The following is a 21,322-nucleotide window of genomic DNA, read 5'->3' on the forward strand; positions in this document are numbered from 1 at the left end:
TTGAAGTCATAAACAGTGCAATGCTTGAAGCACAGCGAAGAGCTGCTGGCAAACACAGGAAAGTGCTGTTTGAATGAATGCTTACGAGCCTGCTGCTGCCTACCACCGCTCAGTCAGACTGCTCTATCAAATATCAAATCATAGACGTAATTATAATATAATAAACACACAGAAATACGAGACTTAGGTCATTAATATGGTCAAATCCGGAAACTATAATTTCGAAAACAAAACGTTTTTTCTTTCAGTGAAATCCGGAACCCGTATTTTTGAAAATATTATTTATTTTTATTTATTTTATTTATATAAAATATATGTCATAGTTTCCTTTTTCATGATCACAATCTTGTGAAACTCGAACCCTCCAAGATCCCTCCACAGTTCCCCAATAGCTGTCCCTCAACCATTCGAGACCCCTCCCACAGTCCCCCCCAAGAACCCCCCAATGCACCAACAACCAAGAGAATGAACCGCCACCGCCAAGAACCCCCCAATGCACAAACAACCAAGAGAAGAACTAAAGAGAAAAAAGGAAAAGACAGAAGAAAACAGCAAACAACAATGCAAAAAATAAAACAAAATTATAAATGTAAAACAAAAGACATCAAGGACAACTGAAATCATAACAGCAATGTCTACTTAATATGTTTGTGTGCATGTCTGGCCCTATTACAGGTATGTGTGTGTTCTTGTATGTGTTTATTTGAAAGAGAGTGTGTGTATACGCATGTGTACAAACACCTGCACGGCATCAGCCTCAGGCAAACATGCATTAGTTGTAAAAACACTGCCACTTAGTGTCATTCAAATGTACTTTTATTATGTTTTATTTTGACTTTTTTTCCCTTTATCTTTTGACCATCATTTTCTCTCTCACACAGAAACTCCACTCCCACTTGTCTCCAATTCCACATACCAACCCTCAGCTTCTGTCACGATCGTCGTAATGATGAGACCAAGGCTCAGCGTGAGTAGAGTTCCACCGTAACTTGAAATCGGCCGTAATTAATCGGCCATGCCGATTAATCGGTCGACCTCTAACACAGACACACACACACACACACACACACACACACACACACACACACACACACACACACACACACACACACACACACACACACACACACACACACACACACACACACACACACACACACACACACACACACACACACACACACACACATACATACACACACATCATACAGACACACAGACAGACAGACAGACAGACAGACAGACAGACAGACAGACAGACAGACAGACAGACAGACAGACAGACAGACAGACAGACAGACAGACAGACAGACAGACAGACAGACAGACAGACAGACAGACAGACAGACAGACACACACACGCAGACACACACACGCACACACACACACACACACACACACACACACACACACACACACACACACACACACACACACACATACATACACACAGACACACAGACACACAGACACACAGACAGACACACAGACACACAGACACACAGACACACAGACAGACAGACAGACAGACAGACAGACAGACAGACAGACAGACAGACAGACAGACAGACAGACAGACAGACAGACAGACAGACAGACAGACAGACAGACAGACAGACAGACAGACAGACAGACAGACAGACAGACAGACACACAGACACACAGACACACAGACACACAGACACACACGCAGACACACACACGCAGACACACACGCAGACACACACACGCAGACACACACACGCAGACACACACACGCAGACACACACACGCAGACACACACACGCAGACACACGCACAGACGCACAGACACACACACACACACACACACACACACATACACACATACACACACACGTACACAGACACAGACAGACACACACACACAGACAGAAACACAAACACAGACACACACAGACAGACATAGAAAAAGACAGACACATACATACACACACACATACATACACACACACATTAGGTCATACATTCCTACCCCTTCAGACATTAGCATTTTCCATTTAAATGAGACAAGGCCTCAGACATTCATTAGCATATCCATTTAAATGAGACAAGGCCTCAGACTTTAGACTTAAAGACGCATTCTGTGATTGCTACAGGCATTTTTAGACATTTAAATTCATGTTACTGTATATAGCCATTGAGTCTTGACGAATATAACTTAAAAAATGCGTCATGAGCCGAACCCCGAAAATATAGGTTTTGATATCTTGGATGGTCAGTCCTTGCATCCGTAGCTCTGTCTATGATTTCACAGTGGCAGGGTGTCTGCTTTGTTATTTTTTGAACTTCAGATTGTCCCTTTAAAGGACATAACATTAGTAGTTTTTGTTTTTCAACTCCAGCGTTTTTTTTTTCTGGCCCAGTGATGAACAAGATTACAGATGTTTGGTGAAGCAAGACTATCAACCGACTAACCACAACTAATTGTCCCTCTTCCTCATCTGACTTGCATTAAGAGGCATAGGAAATACACCACAGATAATGCTAGTGGTTTGACATGCGATTCCAATGAATATAAATCATGTTAATTATCCTTGCGGGGAGATCCATTGTGATCCATTGTGTGGTGATCCATGGCGATCTGTTCAGGGGTGAAACAAGGTTGTAGTGGTCAACCTCTGACTCCATAGGTCAGTCTGTGGTTCTCACTTAGGTCCTCCCCATGGGCAGACAACCAATCATAAGGGTCAGTGAAAAGGTCTCTCCTTTTCTCCCTCCATTTGTTTCTATGTAATGCGAATGGCTGAATGTGTCTGTTTAATAACTGGGAGAGGATAAGTAAATGAAAGTTACCAGCCTCAGAAATTGCAACCCAAACAAATGCTTCACAGAGTTCAAGTAAGAGACACATCTCAACAACAAGTGTTCAGAGGAGTCTGCATGAATCAGGCCTTCATAGTCGAATTTCTGCAAAGAAACCACTACTAAACGACACCAATAAGAAGAAGAGACTTGCTTGGACCAAGAAACACGAGCAATGAACATTAGACCGGTGGAAATGTGTCCATTGGTCTGATGAGTCCAAATTTGAGATTTATGGTTCCAAACGCCGTGTAGGTAAGGTGAGTAGGTGAACGTATCTCTGCATGTGTGGTTCCCAACGTGAAGCATGGAGGAGGAGGTGTGATGGTGTGGGGGTGCTCATAAATATAGATATAATATATTCCATTTAGCATATATTTAGCATGACAATCCTGATGTTGAATAGTGTCTGGGTTGTATCCATGTGACTGTGGTTATACAGGTGAATAACACAACCCTTTATGTTCAACATGGAATAATTTGGTTATAATTGTATTTGGGGGAAGGGGGGGGGGTTGTAACAATCACATGTAGGGCTTAATTCATGCTTTTGCATTACCTGGAATGGAGACCAGAGACTAGAACAATTTGACCTGGAATGGAGACCGGAGACTAGAACAATTTGACCTGGAATGGAGACCAGAGACTAGAACAATTTGACCTGGAATGGAGACCAGAGACTAGAACAGATTGACCTGGAATGGAGACCAGAGACTAGAACAGTTTAACCTGGAATGGAGACCAGAGACTAGAACAAATTGACCTGGAATGGAGACCGGAGACTAGAACAGATTGACCTGGAATGGAGACCAGAGACTAGAACAGATTGACCTGGAATGGAGACCAGAGACTAGAACAGATTGACCTGGAATGGAGACCGGAGACTAGAACAGATTGACCTGGAATGGAGACCAGAGACTAGAACAGATTAACCTGGAATGGAGACCAGAGACTAGAACAGATTAACCTGGAATGGAGACCAGAGACTAGAACAGATTGACCTGGAATGGAGACCAGAGACTAGAACAGATTGACCTGGAATGGAGACCGGAGACTAGAACAGATTGACCTGGAATGGAGACCAGAGACTAGAACAGATTAACCTGGATTGGAGACCAGAGACTAGAACAGATTGACCTGGAATGGAGACCGGAGACTAGAACAGATTGACCTGGAATGGAGACCAGAGACTAGAACAGATTGACCTGGAATGGAGACCAGAGACTAGATCAGATTGACCTGGAATGGAGACCAGAGACTAGAACAGATTGACCTGGAATGCGGTTTTAATTTGTATGGGTTTTAAACAGTGAGTTATTTGGATAATACTGTTTAGCAAAAAAATTGAGGATTTTAGAGGAACTCTTAACAGCTTTAACTTGTTGTTTTATCCGTTCTCAAGGGGTGAGACAATTGTCTGCTGAATCAGGATTTAAAGAAGATTACAGATGACAAAAGGATGACAGACAGAGATTAGGGAGGGAGGGAGGGAGAGCGAGAGATGGAGAGAGAGAGTAGGAGGAGTGACAGGATGAGTCAGAGTGGTCAATATATCTACTGTCCAGTCTCTCCATCAGCTTGTATGTGCCCATTTCATCTGAAACTTGATTCCACATTTCCCTGTACATCATGTATTATTTGAGATATAATGACAATGCTTTTAACAATACAGTATGGCCAAAACCCTATATTTTTTAGAGACCCTTCCCTTCAGTCTCAAAAGGGGGACAACATCCCATCTCCACTTCCAAAAACCTCCCTCTAGAAAATCTAATAAAAAAAAACGAGTTTCTCTCTGTTCAGAATGACTTCAGAGCTCAATTCATTCATTAACTCGATTATATCTGCTGTCCCTGTAGAATGGTTCTGGTCCTTCATAGAACCCTATTAGGTTCCGGGTAGAACCTTTTTTGGTTCCTGTGGGAATCTCACCCGCCCATATTACACTCAATGGACTAGTCTTGGGTGTTGTGTGCTGGTCATCACCTTCACACAGAGATGGCATCTTGAGCTGAAACTCATCATTTCTTTTTAAGCCTTTTCATTTAACTTGTTTCTGAGGCCACCAAACCAATAAACCAATTCACCTGGAAGTCTGAGTGTTTAAACTACTGATCAATGAGGGGATGTTTGTCTGTGCCTCTCTGCCTGCTGCAGAGAGAGGTAGAGTTAGGAGAGTTCACACTGCAACCATAGCAACATGACATGACTGGGGTTATCTGTTAGAAACTACCACACCAGAGCGTCTCTCGTGGACTCCGTATCCATTTTATCATTTGCCGTTTTTCCTTCATTTCTTCTCAACCAGGTGGAGAAAGAAAATCATTAGAGAACAGGGAAAATAGATATGAGTGTGAGATTAATGACACGTTGGGTTGTTTGTTTGTTGTGTGTGATTTCCAAATACGAGTTTGGTAGGACGCAGATGATCAGGATGCTAGGTTTGATGATGGGTTTGAATGTATTGTTTAGTAGAATAAGTAGAAGTAGTAGTAGTAGTAATAGTAGTACTAGTAGTAGTAGTAGTATTAGTAGTACTAGTAGAAAATAATAATTATTAGTAGTAGTTGTAGTAGAATAATTAGTAGTAGTAGTAGTAGTTGTAGTAGTAGTAGTAGAAAATAATAATAATTATTATTATTAGTTGTAGTAGTAGTTGTAGTAGTAGTGGTAGTAGTAGTAGTATAATAATTAGTAGTAGTAGTTGTAGTAGTAGTGGTTGTAGTACAACAATTATTATTATTATTATTAGTAGTAGTAGTAGAGGTAGTAGAATAATTAGTAGTGGTAGTTGTAGTGGTAGTGGAATAATTAGTAGGAGTAGTAGTAGTAGTAGTAGTAGTAGTAGTAGTTGTAGTAGAATAATTAGTAGTATTAGTAGAGGTAGTAGAATAATTAGTAGTAGAATAATTAGTAGTAGTAGTAGCGGAATAATTAGTAGGAGTAATAGTAGTAGAATAATTAGTAGTAGAATAATTAGTAGTAGTGGAATAATTAGTAGGAGTAGTGGTAGTAGTAGTAGTAGTAGTAGTAGTAGTTGTAGTATAATAATTAGTAGTAGTAGTAGTAGAATAATTATTATTAGTAGTTGTAGTAGGATAATTAGTAGTAGTAATAGTAGTAGAATAATTAGTAACATAATAAGTATTAGTAGTAGTTGTAGAAATACTAAAAGTATTATTATTAGTAGTAGAATAATTAGTAGTGGTAGTAGTAGTAGTTGTAGCAGTAACAGTAATATTATTATACAGTTATTAGTATTATTATTATTAGTAGTAGTAGTAGAATAATTAGAAGTAGTAGTAGAAATACTACAATCATTATTATTATTATTAGTAGTAATAGTAGTAGAACAATTAGTAGTAGTAGTATAATATTTAGTAGAAGTAGTTGCAGCAGTAGTAGTGGTAGTAGTAGTAGCAGTAGTAGTAGTAGTAGTGGTAGTGGTAGTGGTACTAGAAGTAGTATTAGTATTAGTAGTAGGAGTAGTAATAATTTGTTTGTGGTGTGTGATTTCAAAATAAGAGTTTGGTAGGATGATAGGTTTGATGCTGGGTTTGAATTGATTGATTGTGTAGTAGAATAATTAGTAATAGTACTAGTAGTACTAGTAGTACTAGTAGTACTAGTAGTACTAGTAGTACTAGTAGTAGTAGTAGTAGTAGAATAATTATTAGTAGTATTAGTAGAAATACTACAATTATTATTAGTGGTAGTAGTAGTTGTATAATTATTATTATTATTAGTAGAATAATTAGTAGTAGTAGTAGTAGTAGTAGTAGTAGAAATACTACAATAATCATTATTATTATTAGTTGTAGTATAATAATTATTAGTATTAGTGGTAGTGGTACTAGAAGGAGTATTAATAGTATTAGTAGTATTGGTAATAGTGCTATTAGTAGTAATAGTGCTATTAGTAGTAGTATTAGTTGTAGTATTAGAGGTGGTAGTAGTAGTTGCATTGGTAGTGGAACTAGAAGTACTAGACATACTATTAGTAGTGGCTGTAGTAGTAGTAGAAGTTATAGTAGTAGTAGTAGTAGTAGTAGTAGTAGTAGTATAAGTAGTAGCAGTAGTAGTAGTAGTAGTAGTAGTAGAATTTAATAAAAAAAAAAAAGTGAAACACTAAAAAAGTTATCCTTTTAAGATAAAACTATACTAAATACAATATATATACAAAAGTATTTGGACACCCATTCAAATTAGTGGATTTGGCTATTTCAGCCACACCCGTTATTAACAGGTGTATAAAATCGAGCAAACAGCCATGCAATCTCCATAGACAAACATTGGCAGTAGAATGGTGTTACTGAAGAGCTCGGTGACTTTCAACGTTGCACTGTCATGATGCCACCTTTCCAACAAGTCAGTTCATCAAATGTCTTCCCTGCTAGGGCTTCCCCGGTCAACTGTAAGTATTGCCAACTGTAAAGTTTGGTGGAGGAGGAATAATGATCTGGGGCTGTTTTTCATGGTTCGGGCCACTTAGTTCCAGTGAAGGGAAATCTTAACGCTACAGCACAAAATTGTATTCTAGACGATTCTGTGCTTCCAACTTTGTGGCAATAGTTTGGGGAAGGCCCTTTCCTGCTTTTCTTGGCATGACAATGTCCCCGTGCACAAAGCAAGGCCCATACAAAAATGGTTTGTCGAGATCGGTGAGGAAGAACTTGACTGGCCTGCATAGAGCCCTGACCTGAACCCCATTGAACACCTTTGGGATGAATTGGAATGACGATTGCGAGCCAGGTCTAATCGCCCAACATCAGTGCCCGACCTCACACATTATCTTGTGGCTGAATGTAGTTGTTACATGTTACAACATCTAGTTGTAAGTCTTCCCAGAAGAGTGGACGCTGTTATAGCAGCAAAGGGGGCAGTTATAGCAGCAAAGGGGGGACCAACTCCATATTAATGCCCATAATTTTGGATAAGATTGAATAAGAAACACTGTTTTCAATGAAGGTCTACAGTAGCCTCAACAGCACTCTGTAGGTTAGCACCATGGTATATCTGTAGGACAGCTAGCTTCTGTCCTCCTCTGGGTACATTGATTTCAATACAAAACCTAGGAGGCTCATGGTTCTCACTACCTTCCATAGACTTACACAGTAATTATTACATCTTCCGGAGGACGTCCTCCAACCTATCAGAGCTTTTGCAGCATGAACTGACATGTCCACCCAATCAAAGGATCAGAGAATTAGTCTAGTGCTGAAAGCATAAGCTACAGCTGCTTACACTGCGGTGCATAACATGTGGTGAGTAGTTGACTCAAAGAGAGAGAACGACAATAGTAAAAAAAATGTAGCAAATTAATTTCTTCAAAGTGGAAGGAGAAGCAAGAGAGACAGAGAAAGCTAGCTTATTTTGTAGTATTTTTTTTCACTTTAACTTACTTAGCTAGTAAATGCAGCTAGCTAGTTTAGCCTACTCAAACACCTTGCTCAAACAGAGAGGGATGCTATGTTAGCTAGCTGCCTATGGCTATCCAACACTGGAACTTTTCCACGTCAAGGTAAGCTTTTGGTTTTAATAATTGAGTTACAGTTTGTAATTGAGTTACATAATGAGTTACATCATGAGTTACATTGTGAGTTACAACATGAGTTACATCATGAGTCACATCATGAGTTACATCATGAGTTACAACATGAGTTACATCATGAGTTACAACATGAGTTACATCATGAGTTACATCATGAGTTACACCATGAGTTACATCATGAGTTACATCATGAGTTACATCATGAGTTACATCATGCGTTACATCATGAGTTACATCATGAGTCACAACATGAGTTACATCATGAGTTACATCATGAGTTACAACATGAGTTACAACATGAGTTACATCATGAGTTACATCATGAGTTACATCATGAGTTACATCATGAGTTACATCATGAGTTACATCATGAGTTACACCATGAGTTACATCATGAGTTACATCATGAGTTACATCATGAGTTACATCATGCGTTACATCATGAGTTACATCATGAGTCACAACATGAGTTACATCATGAGTTACATCATGAGTCACATCATGAGTTACATCATGAGTTACATAATGAGTTACAACATGAGTTACATCATGAGTTACAACATGAGTTACATCATGAGTTACAACATGAGTTACATCATGAGTTACAACATGAGTTACAACATGAGTTACAACATGAGTTACAACATGCGTTACATCATGAGTTACACCATGAGTTACATCATGAGTTACAACATGAGTTACAACATGCGTTACATCATGAGTTACATCATGAGTCACAACATGAGTTACATCGTGAGTTACATCGTGAGTTACATCATGAGTCACAACATGAGTCACAACATGAGTTACATCATGAGTTACATCATGAGTTACATCATGAGTTACATCATGAGTTACAACATGAGTTACATCATGAGTTACATAATGAGTTACATCGTGAGTTACATCGTGAGTTACATCATGAGTCACAACATGAGTCACAACATGAGTTACATCATGAGTCACATCATGAGTTACATCATGAGTTACATAATGAGTTACATCGTGAGTTACATCGTGAGTTACATCATGAGTCACAACATGAGTCACAACATGAGTTACATAATGAGTTACATCGTGAGTTACATCATGAGTCACAACATGAGTTACAACATGAGTCACATCATGAGTTACATCATGAGTTGTAACATCATGAGTTACATAATGAGTTACATCGTGAGTTACATCATGAGTTACAACATGAGTTACAACATGAGTCACATCATGAGTTACATCATGAGTTACATCATGAGTTACAATGGGACCAACAACAACAACATATGCAATTTCATCACATGTAATTAATGAACTCCTAATCTGTTCCTTCATGTCATCAACACGTCTGCAGATTATCGTAGTCAGTAGATTAAATAGAAATAAAGCAATCCGACCTTCTTAACAGGGTGTAGGAGAATCATCAGATTAACGCCCAGACAGATTGTTTGTGTTGTGTGTGTGTGTGTGTGCGCCCGTGTGTGTGTGTGTGTGTCAGACAGACTGACATCTTCCTTTTATTTATTCTTTGCACATTGAATGTCCGTCATTGACTGTGTATTGTCTCTGTCAAATATAAACCCATGAATGCATCTGTCATGGCGATATGAGACTGTTTGTGTGGTGTAGCCACCGATCATCGCAGTTTGGTCGACCGTATTTCTTCAAACATCAAGTTCCCCAATCATTTACAGTTGGCTTTTTTAAATTTAACTAGGCAATTCAGTTAAGAACACATTCTTGGGCAGAACGACAGATTTTTACCATGTCAGCTCAGGGATTTGATCTAGAAACCTTTCGGTTACAGGTCCAACGCTCTAACGACTAGGCTACGTGCCTCTTTCCTAACTGTAGTGTGCTCCAATCATAAATAGTATTTTTTTATCAGTATTTATTTATTTAACGAGGCAAGTCAGTTAAGAACATATTCTTATTTACAATTATGGCCTACCCCTTTTTAGACAGTAGGCTTTACTACCTGCCGATTTCTCTGGGGAAAAACAAGTTCAGATCAAAAGCTATAGTTTGTAGAGACTGGTAGATTCAACAACAAGGTCTTCACTCCCAAATGGCTCCCTGATCATTGCAGCCCATAGGGCTCTGGTCTAAATTAGTACACTATAAAGGGAATAGGGTGTCATTTGGGAATAGTTTATCTACTTTCATGCTTATGTTAATAATTATAATCATCTTACTATCATTAGTCTCCCTCGGGAATTAAGAAGCACCTTGTTCTTTGTTTGCATTCAATTCACAGGAGAAGTTGTCATCTAAAAATGTAAAGGAAAACTTCTATTGCGTTAGTTTATGATTATTTTCAAAACAGGAGGATATTTCACATCAGAAAATATCACAATAATAACATGTGTTTGTTTTTAATGTCTCCAGGAATGCTGGCCTTCTAGAGTTCCTCTGTCTGTGTTCTTTTGCCCTTTTTTTATTGACCAGTCTGAGATATGGCTTTTTCTTTGCAGCTCTGCCTAGAAGGCCAGCATCCCGGAGTCGCCTCTTCACTGTTGACGTTGAGACTGGTGTTTTGCGGGTACTATTTAATGAAGCTGCCAGTTGAGGACTTGTGAGGCGTCTGTTTCCCAAACCAGACACTCTAATGTACTTGTCTTCTTGCTCAGTTGTGCACCGGGGCCTCCCACTCCTCTTTCTATTCTGGTTAGAGACAGTTAGAGCTGTTCTGTGAAGGGAGTAGTACGCAGCGTTGTACGAGATCTTCAGTTTCTTGGCAATTCCTCGCATGGAATAGCCTTCATTTCTCAGAACAAGAATAGACTGACGAGTTTCAGAAGAAAGTTCTTTGTATCTGGGTATTTTGAGCCTGTAATCAAATCCACAAATGCTGATGCTCCAGATTCTCAACTAGTCTAAAGAAGGCCAGTTGTATTGCTTCTTTATTCAGAACAATAGTTTTCAGCTGTGCTAACATAATTGCAAAAGGGTTTTCTAATGATCAATTAGCCTTTTAAGATTATAAACTAGGATTAGCTAAAACAACGTGCCATTGGAACACAGGACTGATGGTTGCTGATATTGTAGTAGATATTCCTTTTAAAAAATCTGACGTTTCCAGCTACAATAGTCATTTACAACATTAACAATGTCTACACTGTATTTCTGATCAATTTCATGTTATTTTAATGGACAAAAATTTAGTTTTTCTTTCAAAAACAAGGACATTTCTATGTGACCCCAAACTTTTGAACGGTAGTGTACTTAAGTATCAAAAGTAAAAGTATAAATCATTTCCAATTCCACATTTTCAGTTTTTTAAATGTATTTACGGATAGCCAGGGGTACACTCCAACACTCAGACATAATTTAGAAATTAAACATGTTTTTAGTGAGTCCACCAGATCAGAGGCAGTAGGGGTGACCATTGATGTTCTCTTGATAAGTGAGTGAATTAGACCATTTTCCTGTCTTGCTAAGCATTCAAAACGTAACGAGTACTTTTGAGTGTCAGGGAAAGTAGAAGTAAAAGTGAAAGTAGTCAAATATATATATAGTAAAGTACAGATACCCCAAAAAACTACTTAAGTAGTACTTTGAAGTATTTTTAAGGACTTTACACCACTGATAATAACCAAAAGTGAAATAACCAATAAAAGATGTACTGTAAACTTTACACTCACAAAAGTAACAAAAGAGTAAAGACAATTAAAATGTCAAATGATGTCTATTTACAGTGTTGTAATGATGTACAAAAGTGAAAATAAATAAAGATAAATATATGTTGTATTTACAATGGTGTTTGTTCTTCACTGGTTGCCCTTTTCTCGTGGCAAAATGTCCCAAATCTTGCTGCTCTGATGGCACACGATGGTATTTCACCCAATAGATATGGGAGTTTATCAAAATTGGATTTGTTTTCAAATTGGTTGTGGATCTGTGTAATCTGAGGGAAATATGTGTCTCCAATATGGTCATACACTTGGCAGGAGGTTAGGAAGTGCAGCTCAGTTTTCACCTCATTTTGTGGGCAGTGTGCACATAGCCTGGCTTCTCTTGAGAGCTTGTTCTGCCTTCGGCAGCCTTTCTCAATAGCAAGGCTATGCTCACTGAGTCTGTACATAGTCAAAGCTTTCCTTAAGTTTGGGTCAGTCACAGTGGTCAGGTATTCTGCCACTGTGTACTCTCTGTTTAGGGTCAAACAGCATACTAGTTTGCTCTGTTTTTTATGTATATTCTTTCCAATGTGTCAAGTAATTATCTTTTTGTTCTCTCATGATTTGGTTGGGTGTAATTGTGTTGCTGTCCTGGGGCTCTGAGGGGTCTGTTTGTGCTCTCTCTCTCTCTCTCTCTCTCTCTCTCTCTCTCTTTCTCTCTCTCTCTCTCTCTCTCTCTCTCTCTCTCTCTCTCTCTCTCTCTCTCTCTCTCTCTCTTATATATTTATATATATATATAAATATTTATATATATATATATATATATATATACAGTATATGTCTGAACATGGGACCCAAGCCCAGGGTGAGATGGGATAAGGATAGGGATGGGGCCCTTCAATGACATGGATGAATGAGAGCTTGACCAGGCGTTTCCAGCATTATGGTCCTTCTCCTCAGCTGCCACTCACAGAGTCAGCTCTTGACAGGAGACCGGATTACCTTCACAGATCAGACAGATCAACCTTACACCTCACAGATCCACCCGATGTTGCTGTGACCAAGCAACTTCATACTATCACGGTCGGACAAGGCATCTTTTAACATCACCTGGATATCAGCGTTGAGGAGAGAGGAGAGACAATGAAAAAACACTTAATCAGGATAATGTACATACCTGTAGATTGTATTATTATACTATACATTGTTGGGGGGGTTAAAACAGGTCAGATGTTTACTAGAGTCACATTGAGACTACTGTTGGCTTGAGAGAATACAATGAAACATTAGGAGAAATTAAATATGCAAGATAGGTGGCAGGTATTTTCTTTCCATCTACATATACAGAGTTGAAAAGAACTACATAGTGAAAGTGAAAATGCAGTGTCAGTATATTAAAGCTAGTCTTCCACAGAGGGAGACTAATCTACTTAATTAAAAGGACCGGCAGTAACGGACCGGAATCAAGATGTATAATTATAACACAGCCATTAATGCTAATCCTGGACTCCTGTCGGGACCTGGGGCAGTGGCCACGGTCTGAGGGACTAGAGCAGACCTGGGGCAGTGGCCACGGTCTGAGGGACTAGAGCAGACCTGGGGCAGTGGCCACGGTCTGAGGGACTAGAGCAGACCTGGGGCAGTGGCCACGGTCTGAGGGACTAGAGCAGACCTGGGCAATTATCTTCCGTGGAGGGCCACATTCGACTATATTTTTGCCATCGCGGGCCAGAATCATATTACAGGATTACATATCATGTGTATGAATGTGTTGATAGATATATCTACTGTAAATCATGTCCAGATATGCTACTTATTTTACTGTTTTTAACACGCACAGAAATAAACCACATCCATGTTCTCCTTTTGGTAGGTATTTTAATTATTAAACATGCAATGAACGACACGGAGGGAAAAGTACACTGTGCATTCAGCACCACGGACAGAGCTCTTGTTAACGGGCACAAGAAACACAAGAAAGAGAGAGAGCTCAACATTACATTTAAACTACTCAATCAGTGTGAGGAGTGAAGTCTCTGATGGGCATTGACCAGAGCAGTGAAGTCAGGTATAGTTTCTGACGTCGCTATGAGCAGGATTGCTGAGAGGTGAGAGTCAGTAAGCCTTGACTTGTTATATTTCATCACTGAAAATGTCTGTTCACATACATAGGTTGACCCAAACAGTACACACATCTTCTGAGCATGACTCCTAATCTTTTGAAAGTTTTGCTAATCGAGAGATGCATAGAACCTCATCATTGACATTGTTTTGAATAGTTCTCCAATCACTGCATCAGAATGAAAATCGATAAGCTAAAGTTGCTGGTCAGTGGCAATGTTATCCAAATTGAATATAGCCTCGTTATTGTTATTTTATTGTGTTACTTTATTGTTATTTTTATTATTTTCTGAACTCTTCTTGCACTGCACTGTTGGATAAGGGCTTGTAAGTAATCATTTCACGGTAAGGTCTATACTTGTTGTATTCGGCGCATGTGACAAATAACCTTTGATTTGATTTGATTGAAGGTGATAGGAGAGGAAACCAACAGCATGTCATTTTCTAAACCCTTTGAAATCCTCAATATGATGAGAAAACTCACCGTTCAAAGCACGCAGCCGCGATGTATAGTTCTCCCGCTGGTCATCTGAACAGACCAGTAGTGTCAGAAGGTGGGTGAGATTGTTGGCTTCTACTTGGCGGGTCGGGAGGAGTAATTTTGCCTTGAAGGCTTTGACAAGGCTGTACATCTGATGTGCAAAAAGGCCCTTCCCTTGTAGTTTGGAATTCAGTTCATTCATGAGGGCCATGATGTCCACGGTGATGGCAAAACCAGCCAACCATTCTTTACCTTGCAGTTGAGGGAAATCCACATATTTTCATTTCACTTGCAAAAACTCAGCAATCTCTGACTTCAAGTCTCACACCTTCTTAAGCATCTTCCCCAAACTCAGCTATCTCACTTTTGTGTGGTAGGGGAGATCAGCATGACCCGACTCTACCAACAGTGAGACAAACTGCCTGTGGTTTAAAGATTTTGCTCTTATGAAGTTTATCACTTTAGTGACTGTATCCACAAGATGGCTCATTTTCAGAACACATTTACAGTGCACCTCCTGATGAATAATGCAATGCAGGAAAATAATTTCCTTATCTGGGTTCAACTCCTTGATTTTGTATCCTTTTCAAAAGGCCATCGTTTTTTCCTGTCAAGTTTAGGCACCCATCAGTGGTCACACTGGATAACTTTTGAATACTCAGTCCCAGCTTTGCCACACACACTTATTAACCTCCTCCAATAAATCTTTCCCTGTGTTTGTGCTCTTCATTGACTGCACTGAAGCAAGCTCCTCTGTAATTTCAAAGTCTGGGGTTATGACCTCGTAAGAATATCAACAACCTCGCTGTGTCACGTGCATCACTGCTCTCATCCAGGGCCAAGGAGAAATAGGTGAAATCCTTTACCTTGTCTTTCAACTTTTGTTCCATATTCTCTGCAATGTCCTCAACACGCCATGTCACTGTTCGTCTTGACAGGGAAACATTTTCAAACAGCTCTTTCTTGTCGGGGCAAAGTATTGCTTCAGAGTCAATTTAACATACTTTAATGAATTCGCCCTCAGCGAATGGCTTGCTATGTTTAGTAATTTTGTGGGACAGTACATAGCTAGCTCTCGCAATTCTGACGTTTGCTGAATGCAGTTATGTGAAAAGTCCTTGCTGCTTTTGCAACTGAGAAAGCCACTCTTTCGATGCCCTTGCCCTCTGCTCAGAAGACAAATTCCTATATTTCTCTGCACGCTTTGTCTAGAAGTATCGGGACAAGTTGTAGTCTTTCAAGACAGCGATGCTCTCTTTGTACACTAAGCACACATCTTTCCCTCATACCGCAACAAAGAAATATTTCGATGTCCACTCTTGCTGGAACACCCTACATGTCACGAATTCCGTTTCCTGAGTCGTTTTTTTGCCTGTGTTCTGTCCTGGAGTGTTTTTTCCGGCGTCCTGGAACGCACCCTGTCTGGTTGCCGGGCGATGTAGCCAGTTGGGAGTTCTGATTACCCGCACCTGTATCCCATCAGCTATCTGCACACCTGGTCCTGATCATCATCTCTCCTCTTCATAAGCCCGGACCTGACATCCATTCCCTGCCGGATCGTTAGCCATGAACAGTATGTTGTGCCATAGTATCAGCCTCAAGTTGGATAGAATTTGTTTTGTTGTTTTTTACGTATTGCTTGCCTTAAAACTTCTTGAGAATACAGGGGGTGCTATTTTTCCATTAGCATAATTTGCTCTACAGATTAAACTGCCTCTTATTCAATTATTGCTCTTACTATATGCATATAAATAATACCATTGGAAAGAAAACAATCTCTAGTTTCTAAAACCGTTTCAATTTTGTCTCTGAGTGATACAGAAGTCATTTGACAGCACTTTCCATGACCAAGAAGAAAAAAGCAAGATGTGTATGCCAGCTTCAACGCTCTGCCTATATATGGTCGTGCCCCCTATGACCCGAAACACACCTCATTGGCCTTCCTCTGGGTGTCAAGAGGACGTCAGAGGAAAAATATCTTGTTTATCTGGGACTGACGTGAAATGAGAGCTAATTCTTTGGCGTGACCGACAACTTCCGGTTGTCTAAATCGTGCGAATTGTAGCTGCGATTGTCTTCTGTTGTGCGGCCATTATGGATGAAAACTATCTCCGTCTCGAAGTTTGTTTGATACATGTGACCAGATCATCGTAATGTATGTTTTTTCAATATAGTTTAATCAGATTATTTGAATTTTTTCGGGAGTTTTGTGGTGTTCCGTTGTCTGAATTTTTTTACGTTTGAGAGATCCGTGCCACTCGACCGGTACCTGTGCTAAATGGAGTGGGAAAGGAACAATTCTGAACGGAACCAACGACTCATCTTGACAAAGGACACTTTGATCAACATTCTGATGAAAGATCAGCCATAGTAAGACCCAATTTACGATGTTATATCATATCTGTTGTGCATGTGAACTGGCCGTGGGCGCCTAGCCGAATCTGCCTGGTATAGCTATGCTAATTTAGCGCTACATTTTGTTTTCGTTATAAAACATTTCATAAATCTGAAATATTGTTTGGATTCACCAGATGTTGGGCTTTCAATATCTGTACGCTGTGTATTTTTCTGAAATGTTTTAAGATGAGTAATTCGTTATATGACGTTGGTCTCTGTAATTGTTCTGGCTGGGTCAGCACTATTTCAGATTGCAGCTGCAATGTAGAACTGTGATTTATACCTGAAAAATGCAAATTTTTCCCAAAAAAAACTATGCTATACCATAAATATGTTATCAGACTGTCATCTTATGAAGTTGTTTCTTGGTTAGTGGCTATATATATTTTTATTTAGTCGAATTAGTGATAGCTACTGACGCAGGAAAAAGCTGTTGGGAGTAAAAATATCGTGTCCTTCGCTAACGTGGTTAGCTAATAGATTTACATATTGTGTCTTCCCTGTAAAACATTTTAAAAATCTGAAATGGTGGCTTTATTCACAAGACCTGTATCTTTCATCTGGTGTCTTAGACTTGTGATTTAATGATATTTAGATGCTACGAGTTACTTGTGACGCTATGCTAGCTATGCTACTCAGTGGGGTGGGGGGTGGGGGGTGCTACCGGATCAGGGTTGGTGACTCGTGAGAAGTTAAACTTACCTCAGTTTGTTTTGTCTTCAGTTACTCACCCGGATCATTTACCCCATTCCCGCCTGGTCGTCGGAGGATTCCGCTACCCCATTGGATTCACCTATTTACTCCCATCAACTCACCACCGCTGCCCGCTACGTCACCTGGATATATCTACCCATTCACATTCACTTGTAAATAAATACTCACCTTCTTCCTACGCTCCTTGTCCTGGTCTGCTTCTGGGTTCGATTTTGAAAGAAAGTGACACTACATTCATTGTCTACTTTCCTTTTCTTAGAAATCTTTGAAAACCTCATTTTTTTTGCACAATTTCTAGCTAGCTACTATTTGTAACTCTTACAGTGAAATGCTGAATACATCAGGTGTAGTAGACCTTGCAGTGAAATGCTGAATACATCAGGTGTAGTAGACCTCACAGTGAAATGCTGAATACAACAGGTGTAGTAGACCTTACAGTGAAATGCTGAATACAACAGGTGTAGTAGACCTCACAGTGAAATGCTGAATACATCAGGTGTAGACCTTACAGTGAAATGCTGAATACATCAGGTGTAGACCTTACAGTGAAATACTGAATACAACAGGTGTAGTAGACCTTACAATGAAATGCTGAATACAACAGGTGCAGTAGACCTTACAGTGAAATGCTGAATACAACAGGTGTAGTAGACCTTACAGTGAAATGCTGAATACAACAGGTGTAGTAGGCCTTACAGTGAAATGCTGAATACAACAGGTGTAGTAGACCTTACAGTGAAATGCTGAATGCAACAGCTGTAGTAAACCTCACAGTGAAATGCTGAATACAACAGGTGTAGGTAGACCTTACAGTGAAATGCTGAATACAACAGGTGTAGTAGACCTTACAGTGAAATACTGAATACAACAGGTGTAGTAGACCTCACAGTGAAATGCTGAATACAACAGGTGTAGTAGACCTCACAGTGAAATGCTGAATACAACAGGTGTAGTAGACCTTACAGTGAAATGCTGAATACAACAGGTGTAGTAGACCTTACAGTGAAATGCTGAATACAACAGGTGTAGTAGACCTCACAGTGAAATGCTGAATACAACAGGTGTAGTAGACCTCACAGTGAAATGCCGGATACAACAGGTGTAGTAGACCTCACAGTGAAATGCTGAATACAACAGGTGTAGTAGACCTTACAGTGAAATGCTGAATACAACAGGTGTAGTAGACCTTACAGTGAAATGCTGAATACAACAGGTGTAGTAGACCTCACAGTGAAATGCTGAATACAACAGGTGTAGTAGACCTTACAGTGAAATGCTAAATATGACAGGTGTAGTAGACCTTACAGTGGAATGCTGAATACAACAGGTGTAGTAGACCTCACAGTGAAATGCTGAATACAACAGGTGTAGTAGACCTCACAGTGAAATGCTGAATACAACAGGTGTAGTAGACCTTACAGTGACATGCTGAATACAACAGGTGTAGTAGACCTCACAGTGAAATGCTGAATACAACAGGTGTAGTAGACCTCACAGTGAAATGCTGAATACAACAGGTGTAGTAGACCTTACAGTGAAATGCTGAATACAACAGGTGTAGTAGACCTCACAGTGAAATGCTGAATACAACAGGTGTAGTAGACCTCACAGTGAAATGCTGAATACAACAGGTGTAGTAGACCTCACAGTGACATGCTGAATACAACAGGTGTAGTAGACCTCACAGTGAAATGCTGAATACAACAGGTGTAGTAGACCTCACAGTGACATGCTGAATACAACAGGTGTAGTAGACCTTACAGTGAAATGCAGAATACAACAGGTGTAGTTGACCTCACAGTGAAATGCTGAATACAAAGGTGTAGTAGACCTTACAGTGAAATGCAGAATACAACAGGTGTAGTAGACCTTACAGTGAAATGCTGAATACAACAGGTGTAGTACCCCTTACAGTGAAATGCTGAATACAACAGGTGTAGTAGACCTCACAGTGAAATGCTGAATACAACAGGTTTAGTAGACCTTACAGTGAAATGTTGAATACAACAGGTGTAGTAGACCTCACAGTGAAATGCTGAATACAACAGGTGTAATAGACCTTACAGTGAAATGCTGAATACAACAGGTGTAGTAGACCTCACAGTGAAATGCTGAATACAACAGGTGTTGTAGACCTCACAGTGAAATGCTGAATACAACAGGTGTAGTAGACCTCACAGTGAAATGCTGAATACAACAGGTGTAGTAGACCTCACAGTGAAATGCTGAATACAACAGGTGTAGTAGACCTTACAGTGAAATGCTGAATACAACAGGTGTAGTAGACCTCACAGTGAAATGCTGAATACAACAGGTGTAGTAGACCTTACAGTGAAATGCTAAATACAACAGGTCTAGTAGACCTCACAGTGAAATGCTGAATACAACAGGTGTAGTAGACCTCACAGTGAAATGCCGAGTACAACAGGTGTAGTAGACCTCACAGTGAAATGCTGAATACAACAGGTGTAGTAGACCTTACAGTGAAATGCCGAATACAACAGGTGTAGTAGACCTTACAGTGAGATGCGTACTTAACAGCCCTTAACCAACAATGCAGTTAAAAAACAATATATGGATAAGAATAAGAGATAAAAGTAACAAGTAATTAAAGAGCAGCAGTAAAATAATAACAATATGTACACAATATGTACACTGTACATGACTCTGTACCGGGGGGTGCCGGTACAGAGTCAGTGTGCGGGGGCACCGGTTAGTTGAGGTAGTATGTACATGTAGGTAGAGTTAAACGATGGGTAGTAAGAGGGAAGAGAGGGAGGAAGGACATAAACACTGTAGTATATTCATTCACAGAGTTAGAAGAGGGAAACTATAGGTATTTTACAGAGAACCTAACAAGGTAACACATGTTGTTGTGTTGCTGTCCACAGAGCCGTAGTCTGTCAGGGACAAACATGTTTACTTACTTAGTTGGGTTTTTCATAGTAATGCTCTCACACTGAGGGGCTTGACACTCTCCTGTTATTACACACAAATATCTCACTGTCTCACACTGAGGGGCTTGACACTCTCCTGTTATTACACACAAATATCTCACTGTCTCACATTGAGGCGCTTGACACTCTCCTGTTATTACACACAAATATCTCACTGTCACACACTGAGGCGCTTGACACTCTCCTGTCTTTACACACAAATATCTCACTGTCTCACACTGAGGCGCTTGACACTCTCCTGTTATTACACACAAATATCTCACTGTCTCACACTGAGGGGCTTGACACTCTCCTGTTAATACACACAAATATCTCACTGTCTCACACTGAGGCGCTTGACACTCTCCTGTTATTACACACAAATATCTCACTGTCTCACACTGAGGCGCTTGACACTCTCCTGTTATTACACACAAATATCTCACTGTCTCACACTGAGGCGCTTGACACTCTCCTGTTATTACACACAAATATCTCACTGTCTCACACTGAGGGGCTTGACACTCTCCTGTTATTACACACAAATATCTCACTGTCTCACACTGAGGCGCTTGACACTCTCCTGTTATTACACACAAATATCTCACTGTCTCACACTGAGGCGCTTGACACTCTCCTGTCTTTACACACAAATATCTCACTGTCTCACACTGAGGCGCTTGACACT

The 21,322-nt window shown here is 39.9% G+C and overlaps 1 pseudogene; it reads right to left on the reverse strand.

Annotated features, from left to right (window-relative positions):
• Positions 1-15,477, reverse strand: part of LOC139580270 (general transcription factor II-I repeat domain-containing protein 2A-like) — a 62,843-nt pseudogene extending 47,366 nt beyond the window's left edge.
• Between the last annotated feature and the right edge of the window lie 5,845 nt (positions 15,478-21,322).

The sequence above is a fragment of the Salvelinus alpinus genome, chromosome 7 (assembly GCF_045679555.1).
Source record: "Salvelinus alpinus chromosome 7, SLU_Salpinus.1, whole genome shotgun sequence".
Taxonomy (NCBI): domain Eukaryota; kingdom Metazoa; phylum Chordata; class Actinopteri; order Salmoniformes; family Salmonidae; genus Salvelinus; species Salvelinus alpinus.